Below are 19,802 nucleotides of genomic sequence, written 5' to 3' on the forward strand. Positions count from 1 at the left end.
CCTGAAGTTTTGCTGAGCCTGGTGATGAGTTTAAAAGGCGAGGGTCGGGTGTGTAAATAGCAACGGCTCTTGTGTGTCTCGGCTCAGGGAAAGGGCCAGGCACGTGCTTTGCGGCGCTCACATACAGAAGTCAACGCAGCCTCTTCACTTATCATTGTTGCCAGCCGAAAGGTTAGAGTTAGCAGCTGGTTTCCCTTGCATGCTACTGGGGTGGGGGCTTCCCAGCACCGAGCCATGAAACCGTTTGGGGCCGTGCCCTCCCCCACAAAGTGTGGCCCTAGGACATCAGCCCACAGGCTGGGGGGCAGCAATGGTGCTAGAGAGCGAGGAGGTTGCTGCTGAGCGAGAGGAAATTAAAGCGACTGCGGCCCTGCTGCTAGTGCAAAGGGCGCCGTGAGCGTTGGAGCGGAGGGGAGAAGCGGGGCTGCTCCTTGCTGGGAGAGCGTAGCGCAGAGAGCTAGCGCCTCTGGCCCGGGCGCCGCCGCTCGCTTCGCCCGGCTACTCCTGCGGCCGCCTCCACCCCGTCTGCGCACTGGGGAACGAGCAAGACCAAGGGGCGCCCAGGAAGCCAGCCTGCAGCGCGCGCGGGCTGCAGCTCAACCTGCCTCGGCAACCCCCCGTGCGGCGCGTGAAGCGACACCGCTTGGGGGGAGAGGGCGCACACCCGCGCGGGTCGCGCTCTGCTCAGCGGTCACCTTCTCCCGCCGCACCTCCCGGAGCGGCAGGGGCTTGTGTGCCAAAGAGGCCGGAGTTGAGCCCGCGCGTTTCTTCGCAGCCAGCCTAGGTTCCCCCCTGCTAGGGCGGCGGGGAGTTTACACGGTGATGACAAAGCCAAGTGTTCTCTGCACCCAAAGTCCCAAAACTCTGCGCGAGGTGTGGGGAGACTCGTCCCCCTGCTGTAACTCCCACCAAAGTCCTGCCCAGTCCCCCCTACCCAGCCGCCCCGCTTTCTCGGGAGCCCTTCAAGGCGCTTTGCCCTTCACAGCCGCCGGAGTCCCCCGCTCCCTTGGCCAGCGGCTCTGCCTTTGCAGGCGGGCGGCTCTTCAAGGACTGCCGAGAAAGCTCCAGCCCTCGGCACTGCCCGCACAACACCAGGCTTTGTTTCCTCCCGGTCTGTTAAACTCGTTGTGTCTAACTGGCGGAGGGGTGGGGTGGGGGGGATGGGGGAGACGAGAGCAAACAACTTCTCCCCTGGTTTGTTGACATAGCAGGTGGACTTGACGTCAAGCAGGACGCTTTACAGCGAATCCTAACAATCCTGCTCCGCGAGGGAGTCTCCCTGCCCTGGAGGGAGGCGCCGGGGAAGGAAGGAGAGTAGCAGCGGGGGCACTGCCAAGCTGGTCCCTCTGCACTTTTTTGTTGTTGCAACCCCCCCCCTCCCCCCCGCATCAGTACCACTCCTGTACAGGCCACTGCGATCATGTGAGCGCGCTCCCTCCTCACTCCCCTTCCCACAAAGAGGAGTCGGTGGGGGCACTTTTTTTTTTTTTTTTTTTTGCATTCCCAGCAAAACACACACAGGCTTCGCACAGAGCCAGACCCACACACATACACGGGGGGGGGGGGGGGGGAGGGAGCGCGCGAGAGACAGCGCGAGCCTCCGAGAAAGCGCGAGACACTGCGCTGGGGCTGCTGCTCCCCAGCCTGCCTCTGCCGCTGCCCCTGCCCTGGGGCTCAGAGCCCCAGCGCCGCCTGCGGAGGAATATCCAGCCCATTTATTGATGCTGCTGCTTGTTGTTGCAGTCTAATCCTCCCCTCACCTCCTGTGTCTCTGCTCGCGCGTCCCGGCAGCAGCCGCCGGTCCTCCTGCAAAGATTTTGTATATGTGGGGGGTGGGGGGAGCTAGTTCAGCTCCTCTCTCGGTGGCAGCTCATCGGGACGCTCTACCCAGTGTCTCCTCTTGGTAAGTTTCATTCCCCCTCCCTCTCCAAGTCTCTTCTTTGACTTGTTACTTTCATTCTCCCCTTCTCTCTCTCTCTCTCTCCCCCCCCCCCTTTACTTGCTGCTGCAAGAAAGTTTAGCTCCCGCAGCTCTAAGCATGGTGGGTACAAATGTGACATGTGTCAGATTTCTTCTTGGCGTCTGGTACCACTTGTCCCTTTAAAATATTGTAATGGGGGGGGAGGGTTGAGGGGAGAGTTGTGAGATGGGGGAGGGGGCTACTTGGTATGTGCTTATGTTTCCATGCATTCGAGTTTGAAATGTGTCTTAAATTTTGCCTTAATAGAGCGAACACGTTTCAAAAGTGCGATGCAGACACCCAAGTGTTTACTTCACACCCCTTAGCCCTCCCGGTTATAGCATCTATCGTTTGAAACACGCAAACTTTGAATGATCAAATTGGTGGTCATCAGTTAATTTCGTACTTCGGAAATAGCGCTGCAAGCTACCAAACTTCGGCTTTATTTTAGAAGCGCCTATTGCAGGCTGGTGTTTTCTTTTCACATGTCCCACCACAACTTTCAGTTTGGATGGACAATAAAGAAAATGTGTTATAATGAAATATCCTCCCTTCATCCTGGGAAGGTTTTGGGGGCGATATTTCAAAGTGGGGAGGGGGCTTGTTGGTCTCCCCTTTCCTTTTGGCTTTGGAAAATTATGGAAGCATGTATATCCTGGTAAAGAAACATGTCACGTTTCTCCTTTTTGAGATCTCTATGTGTGTGAGAGAGAAACACCTTTCAGGCTCTCTCTCTGTCCATAGGTGCAGCGTGCAAAGGGGGGAGGAGGGACCAGCTATGACATTGATCCTGCATTCAGCCAGATCCAGCACTATGAACTGAGCCCTCTTCCCACTAGCTGCACGTGCAGTGTTTGAGGAAGGTGTTCGCCATCCACTCTCTCTGGCCAGGGCGAGTTATTGCATCTCATTGATCTTCCCTGCACAAACAGTTACCGCTGCCGCTCTTGGGTCTCCTCCTCCTCCTCTACCTTCGCAATGCCTTTTGAATGTGCTTGGCGGATTAGTGTTAACCTTGAACAACAACAAAACATGTTTGCCTAAAACAATAGATTAATAAATAATACGTTAGAGCTATGAAATTCCTGAGGCACAGTTCATAGTTTGTTGTGGGAGCATTCTCCTGAAATTCACTCTTGAAATTCAGGAGTACTCAGAGACCTAGAAACTTGTGAAAGTTTAATTCTGAGGACTTTGAGATCTAGTAGGTAAATGGTTGTAAGGCATGTTGGGCTTTATTTTTTTAAAGTTATGAGTGTAAGGACAGGAAGGGGAAGAAAAAAGAAAACTAACTCCTTTTTGCACAAGTTTTCTGGGCTTTCCCACAGCTAAAAATTCTTTTGAGCATATGGATGAAAGTAAACATGAGATGAGATCTTTCTGAAAAACTGAATGCAAAATACAGCTCAGGATCTAAGTTAGTTTAAAACCTGCAGCAGTCAATTTGCCACAGATTTAAACTACAATGATAAAGACAATTTTGTTCTGTTCCTCTGCTCATCTGTTAAATTTGTGTCAGGGTTCTAGTAACTGACTCAAGAGACAAACTTTTGGAGATTCCGAGCTAGTTTACCAGGGTAGCCCTTGATTACATTGGTGAGCTTTCTGCACTGAACTTCTATGGGGAGGAGAGGACAGAGACAATTGGATCAGGGGTTGAGAGAGTTATAGTCTGTATATTGGGGAAAATATATATATATATAATATGTATAACAGATGGCAGTACCTGCACAAGACAGAGTGCCAGTGAAGTGTTCTTTCTAAAAACATACCTAAACGGACTATTTTAAAGTTAGCATCAACTCTGTCTAGAAGAAGAGAGTGCAAGTTGAGCCACAGAAGCCAGAACATGCAGTAACGTAGAGTTGGGGAGCATTTCCATTTTTAAGAGCCTTTAAAAAATATTTAAGCAGTGACACTCACTTTCCAAATGGGTTTTATCGCAGCCCCTTGCTGCTTTAGGGCCTGATTTAAAGTTTACTGAAGTAATAAATGGGAGTCTTTTGATTGACTTTAGTGGGCTTTGGATCAGGCCCTTGGTAACTTGATTAAAATTTTGAAGCTGGGAAGTTGCATACTGCATGAGAGTATCATGTTAGCTTGTGAAAAATAAAGTTAAAAATAAACTTTAAGAGCTTTAGCTGCTGTTCTTGTTTTTTCTGTACTTAGTAAATTAAATCTGTCAGAGAAAAGATACTGTTCGTAGTAATGTTGCTATGAAGAAAATAAGGGTTACTTATTAAACCTGATTCTTTGATGCTGCACTAAATCCATATGAATCAGGTATAAATCATATGCATTTAAATTATTTAGCTAACTACTCAAACCAGTAAACACTTGAGGGAAGGGAAGAGGGTTTCAGATTATTATACATATTTTGAAAAACAATTTATTTGAATGCCAGTCAATTTATTAACATCTAAAGTGATGCATAATCTGCTACTGTAATCAATTTTTGGTAATATTCAACCAGCCAGTAGTTGCTTGAAACGAGGCCTCCCATTACATTAGGCTTTAATGCTGGGTAATAAGCTTGAACTGTTGCAGGCCAATGACAAATTTAAACACACTTGAGGTTTTTTTGGTTTAACACCAGTGGTTCTTAATTTTGTCCCAGAAATCTTAATTTGTTTTGGTAAGGTTTGTGCATCATTTAAGGAAGAAAATCTTGTTTGTGCCTTACTACTATTTGAAAAGTTGTATAAAATTACCAGAGAGCCTTTAAACACCAACCAAGTTAATGTTTATAGTGTGCCTATAAGATCAAAAGTGCTGCATAAGAGCTACGTATTTCAATTAATAAATGGATAATATTATGTTTGTCCTAGAGCTAATGTGCACAACTGTACTCATGTCCAGGTTTCATAGCCTTCAAATATTGAAATTTTAGAACATAAAATTCTTTTGTTTATACAGTTTATACAGTTTAAATGAATTTCTACAGTTAAAATGCATTGAAATAAGTTATATGATGGATTTATCAGTTAGAAAAGCGGTATGTTCTTAAGTGACAAAACTGTAATCACAACATTTACTTTATGTCCACTTTCAGCTTGTTTTCAGGACTGATTTTAAGTGAACTAAAAGCTGCTGTTCACATTTTGAGGCTATATATCTGGTTCAGCATTGCATGGGCACGTGGCATTCTGGTCTAGCAGAATCTGGTCTTGTGTTCTGATCCCCAGTGCTGCCAGTGATTTGCTATGTGGGTTTGGGAATGTTAACGTAGCCTCTTTGTCTGTTGCTCATCTGCAAAATTAGCGTAATGCCACCTACCTGCTTATTTCACAGGCGTGAAGATTATTTATTAATGCTTGTTAAATGCAAAGTATTATTTTGTCCCTTTCCTTCAGAGTTTTTACTAGACATGTGTTGGAGCAGTTTAATTTTAGTAGTGGTGCGAAATAGAAAGAGTGATGTGAGTCTTCATGTTGTTCCTCTGTGAGTTAAATCATGGAGAGGTCATTTACGTGAATGAACTGAAAGTGATTTAGGACACAGGTTACTAAGAAGTACTCATGGGATGATTGTTAGTGGAGAAAATTGTAAATCACAGTTAAACTCAAATACTATCAACCTCATTACAAAAATCGAATGCTAATTCTTGGTACACTCAAACTGATTACTCTTTTTAAACTTTGGGACAGTGGTGCTAGAAATAATGTCAATTACCTATTTTTTTTCTTAATGACCGCAACATAGCTCACAACTATCCCTTTATAGAAGGGACACCCTTAATTTTTGACCCAAATTTCCTCTGTCCCATTTTGACTTGATATTTTCCTATACTATTTAAAGTATTGACACTAGAAAGACCCAGTTTATAGAAAAAAGTTATTTATGCTAAATTTATTAATCCAGCATAGTCTATAGATTCCAGAAATATATATTAAGACTGTTCATTTTTGGGGTTTTCCTCATATTTGAGCCTAGCAGGTAGGAAGTGCTTATTTTCTTATTAGAATTTGTAAGGTTTGTTTTTTTTTTAAATTTAAATGTACACTTTAAAAACTTCTAGATCTACCTCAGAAAGCTAGGAATAATAGCCACCTTTTTAATATTCTCAATTGGTTAGTAACATTTCACTTTGGAATAAACTTTTTATGTGATTTTACTTTCTATCAGACACAGATGTTTATTGATGTAGATGTGTATTAGTTTTTGCTTCTCTCCTTTATTCATTTTTGTTAGGTCTGCATTTTTAAGTGCAGGACTCTTTTAGTTAGAAGGGAGAGAGACCAGATGTAAAATAGGCAGTGATAACCTTTGTGTGCTCTTACCTCTGAAGAAGGTGAAAGTAGTCTCTGACTCTTTGTAGTCTACAGGTAGGGCATCTCTAGGTACACCAAGGTGTAGTTTGGTTGATGTTCCAAAATAACATTTAAGCAGTAGGTACCAAATTATGTACAGATGTTGTGGTGAAACTAGACAGTGTTTGAATCCATTTAGCAAAATGCTTTGAATTCCTGTTCTAAGGCATTTTAAACAAAAATATTGAACAAATTGTATCAACCTATGTTGTAAGTCCTTTTTAATAAATAGCAAAGTGGTTCCAGGGATGGGTATACGAATACATGCAGACTGATTGGTTTTTCTCTTTCCTTTTTCTTTTTCTTTTTTTTGGTTGCTGGTGTTTGCGATGATAGTGCCTTTTCTTTAACTAGGATAAAGCCTGAGAGTGCTTCTCTTCTCTCACACACACAGAGTCCGAGTGCTGTGTATATATACGTGCATGCACACAGACATATATATGTTGGTAAAGCTTATTGTAGAAGCCAGAGCTATTTCCTTTGGATTCTGTGTACCATACTCTACATGTGCCTTGAGTATGGCCTTTCAGTCCATTTAATGGCACAATGCTTAGCTGCAGTTGTACTAGCATAGCTAACCATTGCTAATAATCACACACTTTAATTTCCTGGTGCATCAGGAGCAATGAAGATGTGCTGACATCAGAGTTTCTAGAGCACAGTGACTTACTATGTGACAGTGTCTGAGTGGGTGCTTTTAAGTGTTTGAGTGTGCACGCACAAAAGAGAGAAACAGATTTTTTTGAGTTGTTAAATAGTATTTCCTTTTATTGCAGGATAATGGTTGCATCAACAATAATATCAATGGACCCCTCTTGAATGGAACAGATTCTGTACATAAAGCCACCTATTGTAACCTAAAGCATTAGAGTTACATGTATGCTTTGTTAATTTTCAGTTACATTTATAGTTAAATACATTTTATAATTCCAGAGGGATACTGTTTTGATTATAAAGTGTGATTTACACTTAACTTATTTTACAGAAAATTACACTTAATTCTTCACATTTTCAAGATTTTGGATCTGATTTTACTCTTACTTTGGGTTGGGTTCAACTTAGTTGGGTTCAGTTTATTTTGGCTAAAACCAGTTAGGTGAGTCATTAGCAATAACTCCACCTGGACCAGGGCCACAGCCTTTTAAACTGCCCATAATCCTCACTGCTGGGAACTCCGAGACCAGCTGGTTCAGCCCCCAAAGTGGCCTGAATTACAACTCTGACCAGATTTTTAAAGACCCCTTCCTTGGGGTGGGGAGAGATGAATTTTACTCTTCTATGGTACAGCTGCCTCCTTGAGTACAGGAAGATTGACACTACCCTTTCCCCTCCACCTCTCCCTTTGTGTCCATGGGATGAATCTGCCCATTGACTGCAGTGGAGTTACTCCAGCAGATCAGGTCCATAATATTTAAATAAGAGGAGGTTTGGGCCCTGATCCTGCTTAAATTAATGCATTGTTAGTAGTCCTATTTAACACCAGTGGGTCGATTCAAATTGCATAAAATTAAGTGCATGGCTAAATCTTTGCAGCATCATGACTTTGGTTACAATAATTGGGCCCTTAATTACAATATTTTAAAATGTTATATGGTAAATCTGAGATAATTCTTTTTATTTTGGCTTGTACTTTGTTGTGATGAAAGCACACATTGGAAATCTATGATTTCAAGATGTTTTTTAAAAAAGGTAATTTCACAGATTTTATATAATATGCATCCTATTAATAGAGAGAGTGGAATGATATGAATGAGACTTGTTCTAGTCTTTCAGTTAAAGGTATATGACATCTATGGAGGTTTTTTTTGTTTTTGTTTTTGTTTTAAAAGGAAGACAGTACATTTTTAACTGAAATTTTACCTGACGTTATAGCATTTTTACCGTGACTGATCTTTTTATTTATTTGTATTATTTATTTAATATATATTTGGTTGCTATTCTTATTTCTGTGTGCTTTGTGGACAATTCTGTAATTTAAATTTCATGGGCCCTATATGATTTCTGATGCACCACTACTCAGCGTTTTTTGGAGGCTGTTCCTATTATTAGAGGAAAATTAGTCTGTTCTTCAGCTATGATGCTTTGCGCACCCCTTTAGTATTTGAAGAAGCCTTGTGGTTGCATAGCCTGAAAATACTCGGCTCTTCATGACTGTCAGTGCTGATACTGCAGGTGGGGTTGGGAGAGTTATCTAATATATGATTATACTTTTAAAGCAAATCCATATGCTAGCCTTTTTGATGCTGCATAGCTGAGTGAATTCAGTCATTTCAGGAGTAACTCTCCGTATCTGCCAGCATTTCACAGTCCCAGGACAGGGAGCGAGAAAGGAAGAACTTGCTTCCATGAGCACCTCTCTTTTCCCATTCCTCTTTTTTAACCCTGGCAGCTCCAAAAATATAGTATGCAGAGCTTGTCCATCTCTTCTGGGCACTCAGTGGGCTGGAGTTCATTCTGGAAAGACTAGCATACTGCGACTTAAGGCCTAGAAAGTTTTGGATATTTTTCTGCTGGATTGGGCCCAAAATTGCCAATTTTTTAAACAACATTTCAAGTCCGAGTGAATCCTTTATTGTGATCTGAAACAAAATGTGTAATATATTTAAAAATGCACTTACTAGATATGTATTTAATCATTCTTATTTTTAAAAATGAACTTAGTAATAGTATATATGAATTTTACCAAAATGATAGCAGGGGTCTTGATCCATAGAAGGAAGGAGAGTGACTATGCAGGCTTTCCATACTGCTGTGCTTCTGCATTGGGACCAACTGGAAGAGTGAGGGGACAGTTCAGTTTCCATACTAACAGGCTGCTAACAAGTTATGCATACAGATGCTGAGAGACACTACATTAAAAACTGGCCAAAGGCTATCAAAAAATTTCAGAAACAGTACATTGCTAAGGAGCTGTCAGATGATGATTTTGAATCCATCCAACATCAGGGTGACTACAACAAAGTCCCAAAGGTGAAATGCTCTGTATCCCATTAATCTGTGTCATTCAGTCAATCCTGATTCTAGCTATAAACAAAGTTTAATCTCAATTATTTCTTTTTCTTTCTATCATTATTAAAGTTTAGAAGTCTCACTGCATTCTTCTGGAATTTGATTCAAACCATAAAAAAAAAAAGTTATGTTTAATACATTTGTAATAAAACCTGTAGATGACATTTCATTGTTTTATAACTAAATTGGAAATTACAGTTTTAACATGTAAAAATAATTCAGAGGAAATTGGAAATGGTTATTTCTGGGAAGCTGCTACAGCTTTGGAAGAGAAAGTGACAAGGCAAAAATAAGGAAGAGGTGGGGAGTGTGTGTGGAAATGAGCCAAAAAAACCATGGGATTGTTTAGAATCCGGCAAAGGCACAAGATAGCAAAACAAGGAGGTGGGTAAATGTTGTTGAAAAAAATAGAGGGACTTCAGGTGTACAGAAGAGAAATAAAGGTGGTGTGATTTTATTTTTTAAATCTAAGAACTTGTGTGTGTGACTACATAGGAGACAGATTTTGACCATGTCTACTTCTAAGTGAGGAAATAATGATTTGTATAAGTACAATGTGCATAAAATATTTATTTTATGAACGGGGGGCCAAAATCTCTGTTGATGTGAACAGGTAGAACCCAGTTCACTGGAGTTGTTTACTTATAACAGCGATGAATTAGTTCCTAGAGTCCTCTGAGTTAACATCTTAAATGCTTAAATTTTATTAATGACTTTATGTGCCTTTTGAAAGGTACTTAGTAGTAGCTGAAGTGAAGATTGATTTATTTATTTTTCTCAGTGCACATCTAAATACCACTTTCCTGAAGTGACACAAGAGATACAGAGTTCTTTTGAAGATAAAAAGAGGTAAAATTAAAGTGAAGAGTTTACGGAAAATGCAAGCCAGTATCTTTTTAGAGTTAAGAAAAAAAGTAATTGAAATATTTATGATTCAAGGCACTGCTGTGTGAGAAAGCACAGACAGGGCTGTGGTTTCATTACAGTACTTACAATATTCGCATGACCTAAAAATGGAAGTTCAAAAGACCTAAATCAGTCATGTATGCAGAGACTGCGGAGATATGCATAGCTGATGGAGTGTTTGTTCTTCTGTTGTATCAATAATTTCTCATAATCTTTGTGTAAAAACAACATATTTAAACTTAATGAGAGAATACTATTAGGAAAAGAAATACTGATGATAATGTGCATAACACAGTAAATGTAACAGAAGATATTGACTACTGGAAGGCTTATTGTAAAGATAACTGTCAACTGAAAAACAATTAATGGAGTATATGGGTGCTAACAGTTTAGAAATATAAGGCTGCTACTTAGCTAAAGATCATGATATGCTTTCACCTAGAAAATTCAGTCAAACTCATTTGTTATCAGTGCTGAATGAATTTAAATTACTTTTAATATTGTGATGATGTGCTCAGTACACGGTAACTGCTAAAATGGTAGTTTGAAAGATATACCGAACTCAGAAGAAGATTTACAGAAAGTGTCATAAATCCTTGGAAACTCTTCTGCTTAGCAAAAGGAATGAAGTTTTATTGAGAGAAAAATTAGCTGAGAAATATTTGTTGTTCAACTCTGCTTTAGGTGACTAATGTCTTGTAAAACAGTTAAAGGTTTGTTTAGCATATAAAATGGTAGCTGACTTGCTCCTGAAAATCCTACGTTAATGCTGCCCAGGAAAGGACATAAAATAAATCTAAACAAGTACAAATATATATCTTGTAAAATTGCTAGGTGGTTTATTTAAAAATGTGTGTTTAGTATTTCTTATAACCAGGATCCAGATCATGCCCTCAAAGTAAACATATGGAGGGGCTGGGAAATAGCAAAATTAGTGGGAAGAAATTGTCCAGAGAGGAGAATCTGTGGTTGCTGTCTAAAGCCCCCACCATGGATTTGGGACTCTGCTGGTATTTTGTATGGGCGTGCACAGAGAAACATGCTGGGGGATGCTGACCCACACACTTGCATGATCTAAGACAGGTGTAGATGAGGCTTCCAACTTTTTTATGTAGATTTGGTGTACTTCAATCTGTGGGGCCGAACATTCCCTATAGATGAGCATAGTGTAGTAAAAAAAGTGCTGTGCAACATTTGGTTCCAACCTAAAAAGCTTCTTATGTTTCAGCAATGGGATTCTCTTGAGCAGAAACTTCCAACCCTGCAAAACTTAATGGTGGTTTTTGTGATTTTTTTTTTCTTTAAAAAAAAAATGTCTAGGGTGAGAAGGAAGGTTACTTTCTAAATCTAAGTTGTTCCTTTCCTCAATTTGCTCTACCACATACTTATATTAAAAGGACTTTAAGACCTTGAGCCAAAGCTATTTGAAGTTGGTGGAAAAACTCTCATTTACTTCAGTGGGTTTTGGATCAAGTCCTAAGCGAGTGCTGCTGATACTCAGAAAGTATCTTTTGTTTGCTGAGGACCTTTTGTCAGTTCCTATCACGCTGACCTTTCAGAATGTCCCATGTTTATCCAAAAGAAAGTTGCTTGTCTCCCTCTACATATTCCTGTGCCAAGCATGCTCTTGATGCCTACTTAACCTCTCCCCACCCCTGCAAAAAAAAAAAACCTGCAAAAAAACCCCATAAAAAGCCTAAAACAACTAGTGAGAACTGTTCTCACTATTTCATAAAATATAGGACCTTAGACTAAGTGTTGTGGGAGTCCTAGCAAGTGATTGTTGGAATGGTTTTCCAAGATGTAGCTCCTGAAGAGGAGTCGAAATTTCTTTTTCATAATATTTCAATACACTTAGGGGTTCATTTCCATTTACACAATCAATGAATTATTAACAACTAGGGCATTCTGATACATCAGTTGCTGGGGTGTAGATTTCAGGGTATACAGTACAGATACTTTTTTTTTTAAAAATGTTCTTATACGTACTCATTTTAAATAAAGATATGTTGGAAAAGCAAAGTAAGTCATATTTAAAAATAAGCCTCCTATAACTAGATATATATTAGAATGTTACTTTAACATCATTTGTCTATCATAGTAGGCATCCAGTAACTAAGCATTTCTATCAGGCTTCTAAAATTGGTGCCCATAAGTTTGCCCATAAGTCAAAATAACTGAAATCAAAACCTAAGATTCTTTTAATGGCACTGTTTAGTGTGGTTTGTATGACTATAGTGTGGTTTGTATGAATATATTCCAATATCCATTGACTCTTCCTGGCTTCTTTGTAACTGAGGAAATTATTACCAGAAGGGGAAAAATACCATTATATAGGGCACCATTTTATGCAGAATTTTTTTGTTGCAGATTGAATTATCAGCAAAAATTACTTCAGTGGAATTACTTTGGATTTAAACCAATTTGAGTGTGAAAAAAATTGGGATAAACCATTCAAATATAAGATCTTTCATAAAATCACTGCAATATTACCATAATTAGAACTAAGTATTCTGCAGTTGCACAATATTTTTGTTGCAGTTGAAATTGACACAGCTGTTGAATGTTTCAGCGACAGATAAAAAAAATAAAATCCCGTGTTATTCAGCAAGGTGGTTTCCTCAGGATTTATTTTTCAGACAAAGCACTTTGTAGTTGCTATTTATTTGCAGCAGCAGAATGAAACTAATGAGCCTCTGGCCAGTTTCACCTTTATTGTTCAGAACTCTGTAGGTAGCAGTGAAACTAAGGTTTCACTCTGCTGCTACTCTGGAAAGCTACACGGCAGCTGATGAACTGGAGGTGTTGTCTATAGACCTTACTTGTGACCAGAATGTTCCATATTTGTCTGTGACTGGTTAGTAGGTATCTGGTCAACTTTTCAATCCCTGCAGTAGCTTTAACCCTACAAGATTCTGTTATTTGTGCCATTTTAGGTACTTCAGGGGTTTTGATATATACTAGATTTCACTCACCGGGGCTTGTGTTAACTCCCCGATGAAGACTGGAAATATAATTTGCAGATTAAAATAGCTTCTTGGATCTTTTCTTAAAAATCCATTTGACTGATATTATACTTTCTTTATAAGGATATTTGTGGGAGAGAACCTTTTCTTGTGTTGCAGTAAAATGTGCATTATATTAAGTGTTTTTAATGTGTTTAGGAATTAGGGGCAACCTTTGTGCAGGGCGTTTTATATATTAGTAGTAAGTAGAGTGATGTTAAACTCCCCAAGTTTTATTTCTAGTAGTGTCTGAATGTAATTTGTTCTCACTCTGCTTTGTGTGTTTGTTTGTTAAGGCAATGCAACATATTGAAAAGATTTGTTTTATTCTCCAATTATTATTTTATTAATAGTCCATGACCTAATGGAAATCATTGTCTCAGAAAAGTTTTACTACTCTTCATATAAACCAAGGCATCAGATATGACTAGCTGATAAAATCACAATTATTTTGTATTCAGTAGGCTTCAAACACAGTAACCTAAAATTAAAATTTTAAGCAGAATTTTGAAAAACTGCCAGAAGTCTTTTCTTAGTTCTGTTCTTGACAAATGAGTGTGAACCAATAGTGACTTTTGAAGATCTTTAGATACAGGAATATAACGGATTTAAAGATGGAAAATTCTAAATTGCACACTTTTATTCCTAGTTCACATCTGTGGAGCGAAGGGTTGTCTTTCTTCCATTGCACTGCTAAAATGTGTGATTTGTTGAGAGATCTACATTAATAATGAATTTTCATAATATGTTTATCAGATATCTAGAATGATGTGTAGTGTTTGTCAGAGTGAAAAGGAATATCTGTATAATCAAAGAACTTCCCCCCATAACACTTCATAATACCAGCCCATATGGGAGTGTGTGGAAGAAACTTTCTTACTAGCCTAGAGAGTTTAAAATTTTTTTTAACTCTAAGAACCTTTGCTCATCTTCTAGGGGCATGACTGGCTGACTGTGGGGAAACCAACAAGATATGTTCCTGTTCTGCGGTGGGTAAGGGTGGTCCTGAGAGAATGTAACTTCCAGTTTCAGTATGTGTCCCAGTTTTATTTTAAACAGCCACAAGACAGGCATTTTGGCTCCTTGGGTAAACTATATCCCCTCCCCTCACTGTGAAGAAGGATGGTATTGTGGTAAAGGTGCTAGACTGGAAAATCTGGGTAGAGTTCCTGGGTTAGATGCAACCTCTTTGTGTATCTTTGGCTGAGTCCCCTAGTCTCAGTGTTGTGAGGATAAATTCATTAAATTATTAGGAGGTGCACAGACACCATAGTGGGGTGAGCCATGGGAAAACTGATTTAAAAAAAATAGCTTTCTTGAGTTCAGTGAAAACAGACCCAACTCCTTTGATCTCATCCATTCAGCATTTACCACTCACTAGGTGAAAGCACTTTGCGCTCATTAGCCTGTGACTTTAGTCCTACTATAAGTACAGTAGCTACTGAAGTAAGTTAGGCCCTCAGAGGGAAACTGGTTTGGACGTGAACTGGATCCTTGTCCATTGAGGCTAATTTTCCCATCTCCCTCGGGTAGACCAAATGCTTTCCTCTCAAGATAACTCTTTGCCCTCAAGTGACCATTGTTGATTTGAATTAACTTCTGATGGGAGTTGGATAGATCTGAAATTAGACTTTTCAAAAAGGATAGTCTAAGGGTATGGGTTAAGCAAGTGGTCTACACTTTTAGTCTGAGAGACCTTTCCAAAGCAGAAAGGGATGGTGAACCTATTCTAGCTAGCTGTGACAGACAGACTGATTTTCCTGGTTCACTTCTCTGTCCTTTCTTGTCCAAAGCATTGTTGTTGTTATTTCCAAGACCTGTCAGATGTCTTACACCATGTCAAAGGATAACTCTGTAATTGTTGTAGCTACTGAGTTGGATTTCAAATACAATAGAGGTGAACAAGAAAAGTGCTATCTCATTTGGCTGGATAACACCCCTGAAGGATTTGGTGGTGATGGTGGTTATGGCCATAGCTGTCCAGAGAGGATACCCATAATCTACTCATACTTGGATGATTTTTTTTGAGGCAGGAAATGAAAAGAGAGAGCCTGTTAAGCAAATCATAGTCATCTGTAGAATTTAATGGTTGCAGGATAAACTAAACCAAGAAATCTGTCACTCTTTCAGGGATTAGTTTATCTTGGAGCTATGATACTTGGTCTACCATGGTACTTCTCTTGGCTTATGAAATTGACGCACAAATAACCTTGAACAAATCAGCTTCTCTTACATCCTGGATGTATGTACAGGTACCAGAGTTGATAATGGAATTTATGGCTATTACAAGGTAAATATGGCTCCATAAATGTCCTCTTCAACTTTTTTCCATCAGTTGGTTACCATAATCCAACCTGTGTTTTTCCCTGCTATTCTTGCAGTTACAGGATGAGAAAATTAGACAAGAGTCATCCTTAAACTATTCTCTTAGTTCCTGACTGGATAGTAATAGATAAATGTCTTTTGGGGTGGGACCTCAAGTTTGGAAAGGGCTGTTTATGACTGGATAATTAATGTACTAAAGGCCACAGTATTTGGCATGTAGTTCATCACTTCAACTGGGACAACTCCACCCCTATAATATTATTAACAATTAGGGGACATAAATAGCAGGGGCATGGTGAAAACCCAGTGGAGAATCATCATTGCAGAGAGTTATCTTATGGATGGAAAGAAATTTCATGTTTCTTTTGGCCAGCTACTTGGAATTGAAATTTAGAACCCCAACAGACTGACTGAGTTGGAGTGATATTGAGCCATTAGAATGGGAACTGCATAAGTCTGTGTTCCTCTGAGTTTGGCCACAAATTGTAACTCTGTAGTTGGATTTGAGGGGCTTTGACTCAAGCAGAAAGGTAGATGTATTCTCCTTCAGGTTCTGGGACTCTTGGTCCTGGAACTAGACACTGTCTTACTGGCAGAGCAGTCTTACAGTCAAAGTTGATTGACTGTCCTCGTTGGGTTGGCCAGGGACTCTTGTTTCTTCAGCTTCTGCTTTTCTCCTAGATCAAATTCTTAGTCTTTCCCTCAAGCAGGACCATCTTAAGGATCCAGTATGCTGTCAGTTCTTGAACACACGTGGCTGCATACATGTAAGATTATTATGTTCTCTGTATATTAGAGTGTAGGCTTCCTTCAGGTCTTGATACAGGGATATACAATTAAATAATTTTATAGGGGACGTTCCTAACATTCTTTCACAACATGTTGAATAAAGACCTGGGCACCAGCTGCTTGAAGAACCGAGCAGCTGCTACATATGGGTCATAAGGGTTAACATGGAATGCTTCTCTGTGATGTGATGAGGGAGTGAGTTTGTTTGTTTGTTTAAGGACAGCTGAAATCTAAATTACTCCCTTTTGATCTTTGAGGAAGTTCTCAGGTTTCTCATTGTGGTTCTTCACCCTTTAAGCCATTTTTCTAGCAGTCCTCTCATCAGTCTGCTCCCTCATGGAGGATAATTAAATTCTTTAATGCAAGTTTCATCACTACTTGATGTAATATCAGCACCAGACACTGATTAAGCCTCTTCTTCATTTCCCTTCTGATGCATTCTTTTACCTTTTCTGTTTGGGTCTGGGCATATCTTCTTTTTCTGCCCAGACCAAGAAGTGATTTCATACGTTCAGGGTGAAGAGTTCTTCAGTTAAATAAGCAAAACAAATTGCAGAAGATAGAAAATCAGATGTCCAGCTTATAATTTTTGCGGCCACAACAAAGGCTGAATGGCCCCTAAATCTTCTCTTTTGTTGAGTTGTAAAATATATTGAGGAACCTTGTGCTGCCATAGGTACAGAGGCTCTGCCTTTTATCAAATCTTATTTTGTAAGGTCCATCTCTCCCTCTTCTGCTTCTCTTTTAGACTAGCAAAAGGGAGCCACCCCTTGGGAGTCCTTCATATCTTTTAATGTAGATGCCACTTTGGGAAAGTAGGTTCGGTTACTAGACTGACTAATTTTTCGAGGTGCCCATGCACTTTCTGGCCTTGAGTATTGCTGTAGAAGTTTAGTTTGTCATGGAGGGACTTGGAGAAACAAAACTAACTGGTAGGGTCAGTGTCCCTAATCTATCATGTGAAATCCTTGAATGTTTTTTAAAAATTCTATGAGTTAAATTTCCCTCCTCCAAATGTCTAAATTTTATTATGAGGTCCTAGGTAAAACAATAAATAATTTGGGTGTGACCAAACTTCTTCCACCTGCCTCATAAAAATATATTCTGTACATAAGTAAAATTCTGTATTTTGTCTTTCCTGATGGAGAATCTCCTCTAAGTATTTTATACTTACCTACTGAACAAAATTTTACTAGGCTTTGGAAGGGTGAGTTTTTTAATCTGATGTTAGGTCTGTTTATAATGCAAATCAGCTGATTCTAAAGAGACCCACCTTTGACCTACCTAATTTGATTATTGTAGTCCTCCTTACCTCATTATCAGAGGCATTGTTCCTTCCACAAGTCTGAGAAGCTTCATATAGATATTGCAGTTCTACTCTAAATTTGCAGAGGTTAAAAAATCTATTCTAAAAAATCTGCCATAAATATGTATGTAGAGTAATTACAAAAACCATGTTTCTATCTTTGGACTTCGGTTTAAGCAAAATGAAGTCTTTCTCAAAAGTTCTGTGTTCTGGGAATCAAAAAAACATTTTTGTGACAACTTGCAAAATTATCATGTGTATTAAGCATTATTATTGATCTAAAGCTTTTACTCTCTTAAGGTGGATTAATTGCTTTTTCCATTTTTGTTTGCAGTTCAGTGTAATCTCATACAGACTATTGTATTTTTTATTTAAATTCTTATGTAGACAGACAGTGTATGTTTGTGTAGGAAGTTAAAGTTGACTCTTGATAATGGTTAAAGTATTTTCTTAAATAAAAAACAAAACAGTAACAAACCTCTAGGAACATAGTATGCCAAGTTGTGCAAATTTATTACAAGCTGTCAGGGTTCCTTCCTCACTCTGAACTCTAGGGTACAGATGTGGGGACCCTCATGAAAGACCCCTTAAGCTTATTCTTACCATCTTATGTTAAAAACTTCCCCAAGATATAAACTTTGCCTTGTCCTTGAACAGTATGCTGCCACCACCAAGCGTTTTAAACAAAGAACAGGGAAAGAGGCCACTTGGAGACGTCTTCCCCCAAAATATCCCCCCAAGCCCTACACATCCCCTTTCCTGGGGAGGCTTGAGAATAATATCTTAACCAATTTGTTACAAAATCATCAAAGACCCAAACCCCTGGATCTTGGAACAATGGAAAAATCAGTCAGGTACTTAAAAGAAGGATTTTATTAAAAAAAATAGAAAGGTAAAAATCATCTTTGTAAAATCAGGATGGAAAATACTTTACAGGGTATTCAGATTCAAAACACAGAGGATCCCCCTCTGGGCAAAACCTTAAAGTTACAGAAAACAGGAATAAACCTCCCTCTTAACACAGGGAAAATTGTCATAAAACAAAATATAAACTAATTCGCCTTGCCTGGCTTACCTATACCAGTTGCAATATTGGAGACTTGGATCAGGATGGGTTGGAGAAGATGGATTTCTGTCTGGCCTCTTTCAGTCCCAAGAGAGAACAACCACGTAAACAAAGAGCACAAAACAAAAGCCTCACCCAAATTTGAAAATATCTTGTCCCCTTATTGGTCCTTTGGGTCAGGTGCCAGCCAGGTTAGCTGAGCTTCTTAACCCTTTACAGGTAACAGGATGTTGCCTCTGGCCAGGAGGGATTTTATAGCACTGTATACAGAAAGGTGGTTACCCTTCCCTTCCTATTTACGACAGAAGCAGCACAATTTTTGCCTCTGTTGCAGGAATTCTTGTGAAAATGTGATTAAACTCTTGCCTTCCTGTGATTTTTTTGAAGGAGAGACAACACACAATTCGCCACTCAAGTACCTGTTAGCTAGGGGAAAATGCCTTGAGTTGCAAGTTTCTACCCCATACTTCCCTTAGCACGCAAGATTGTAATTCATCAGGAGGTGGGCTTAACAGAGAAAAGATGCCAGAACTACACCGATTTTTAATAGTATGGGTATGGGGGAGTAGCTTGGAGAATGCTTTCCGTTACAGAGGAATAGTCTATCGGAGATAGGTAGAGGGGATCCCGCTGGCTGTGTTGTTGCATCCCTGATCATCCTACCTAATAGCCATTGATGGACCTAGTGTCCATGAATTTACCTTGTTCTTTTTTGAACCCAGTTATAGTTTTGGCCTTCACAACATCCCCTGGCAATGAGTTCTACTAGTTGACTGTGCATTGTGTGAAGCCCAGTGACTTGTTTGACTAAAGCATAATTTGTGTTTGGCTAAAGCATGTCTGCCAGAAAGGCACCAAATCTTGATCTAAAGACACTGAGATGGAGAATCCACCACTTCCTTTGGTTGGTTGTTCTAATGGCTAATCACCCTTACTGTTAAAAATGTGTGCTTCATTTCTAATTTGAATTTGTCTGGTTTCAGCTTTCAGCCATTGGGTCTTGTTATGCCTTGTTGTAAATTGCCCTTCTCATGGGTTTAAATTGAGTTGTGGGAACTTGAGTTCTATATTTTCCCATGGCTCTCCCCATTTTAACAATCTCCCCCCTCCCCGCTTTGGGAGATCC

The 19,802-nt window shown here is 39.8% G+C and overlaps 1 protein-coding gene across 6 annotated transcripts in view; it reads left to right on the plus strand.

Moving 5' to 3' along the window:
* Nucleotides 1–1,615: 1,615 nt before the first annotated feature.
* FOXP2 (forkhead box P2) overlaps nucleotides 1,616–19,802 on the plus strand; it is a gene marked incomplete at its 3' end in the record, with an annotated part of 555,064 nt that continues 536,877 nt past the window's right edge. For 2 of the 6 annotated variants that reach the window (XM_084616823.1, XM_084616824.1), the window contains exon 1: nucleotides 1,618–1,903. Of the gene's footprint in view, nucleotides 1,904–19,802 lie in introns of all 6 variants that reach the window. The other 4 variants (XM_084616819.1, XM_084616818.1, XM_084616825.1 and 1 more) reach the window with 4 other exon arrangements.

The sequence above is a fragment of the Lepidochelys olivacea genome (genome assembly GCF_965140295.1).
Source record: "Lepidochelys olivacea isolate rLepOli2 genome assembly, chromosome: 1".
In the NCBI taxonomy this organism is placed as follows: domain Eukaryota; kingdom Metazoa; phylum Chordata; order Testudines; family Cheloniidae; genus Lepidochelys; species Lepidochelys olivacea.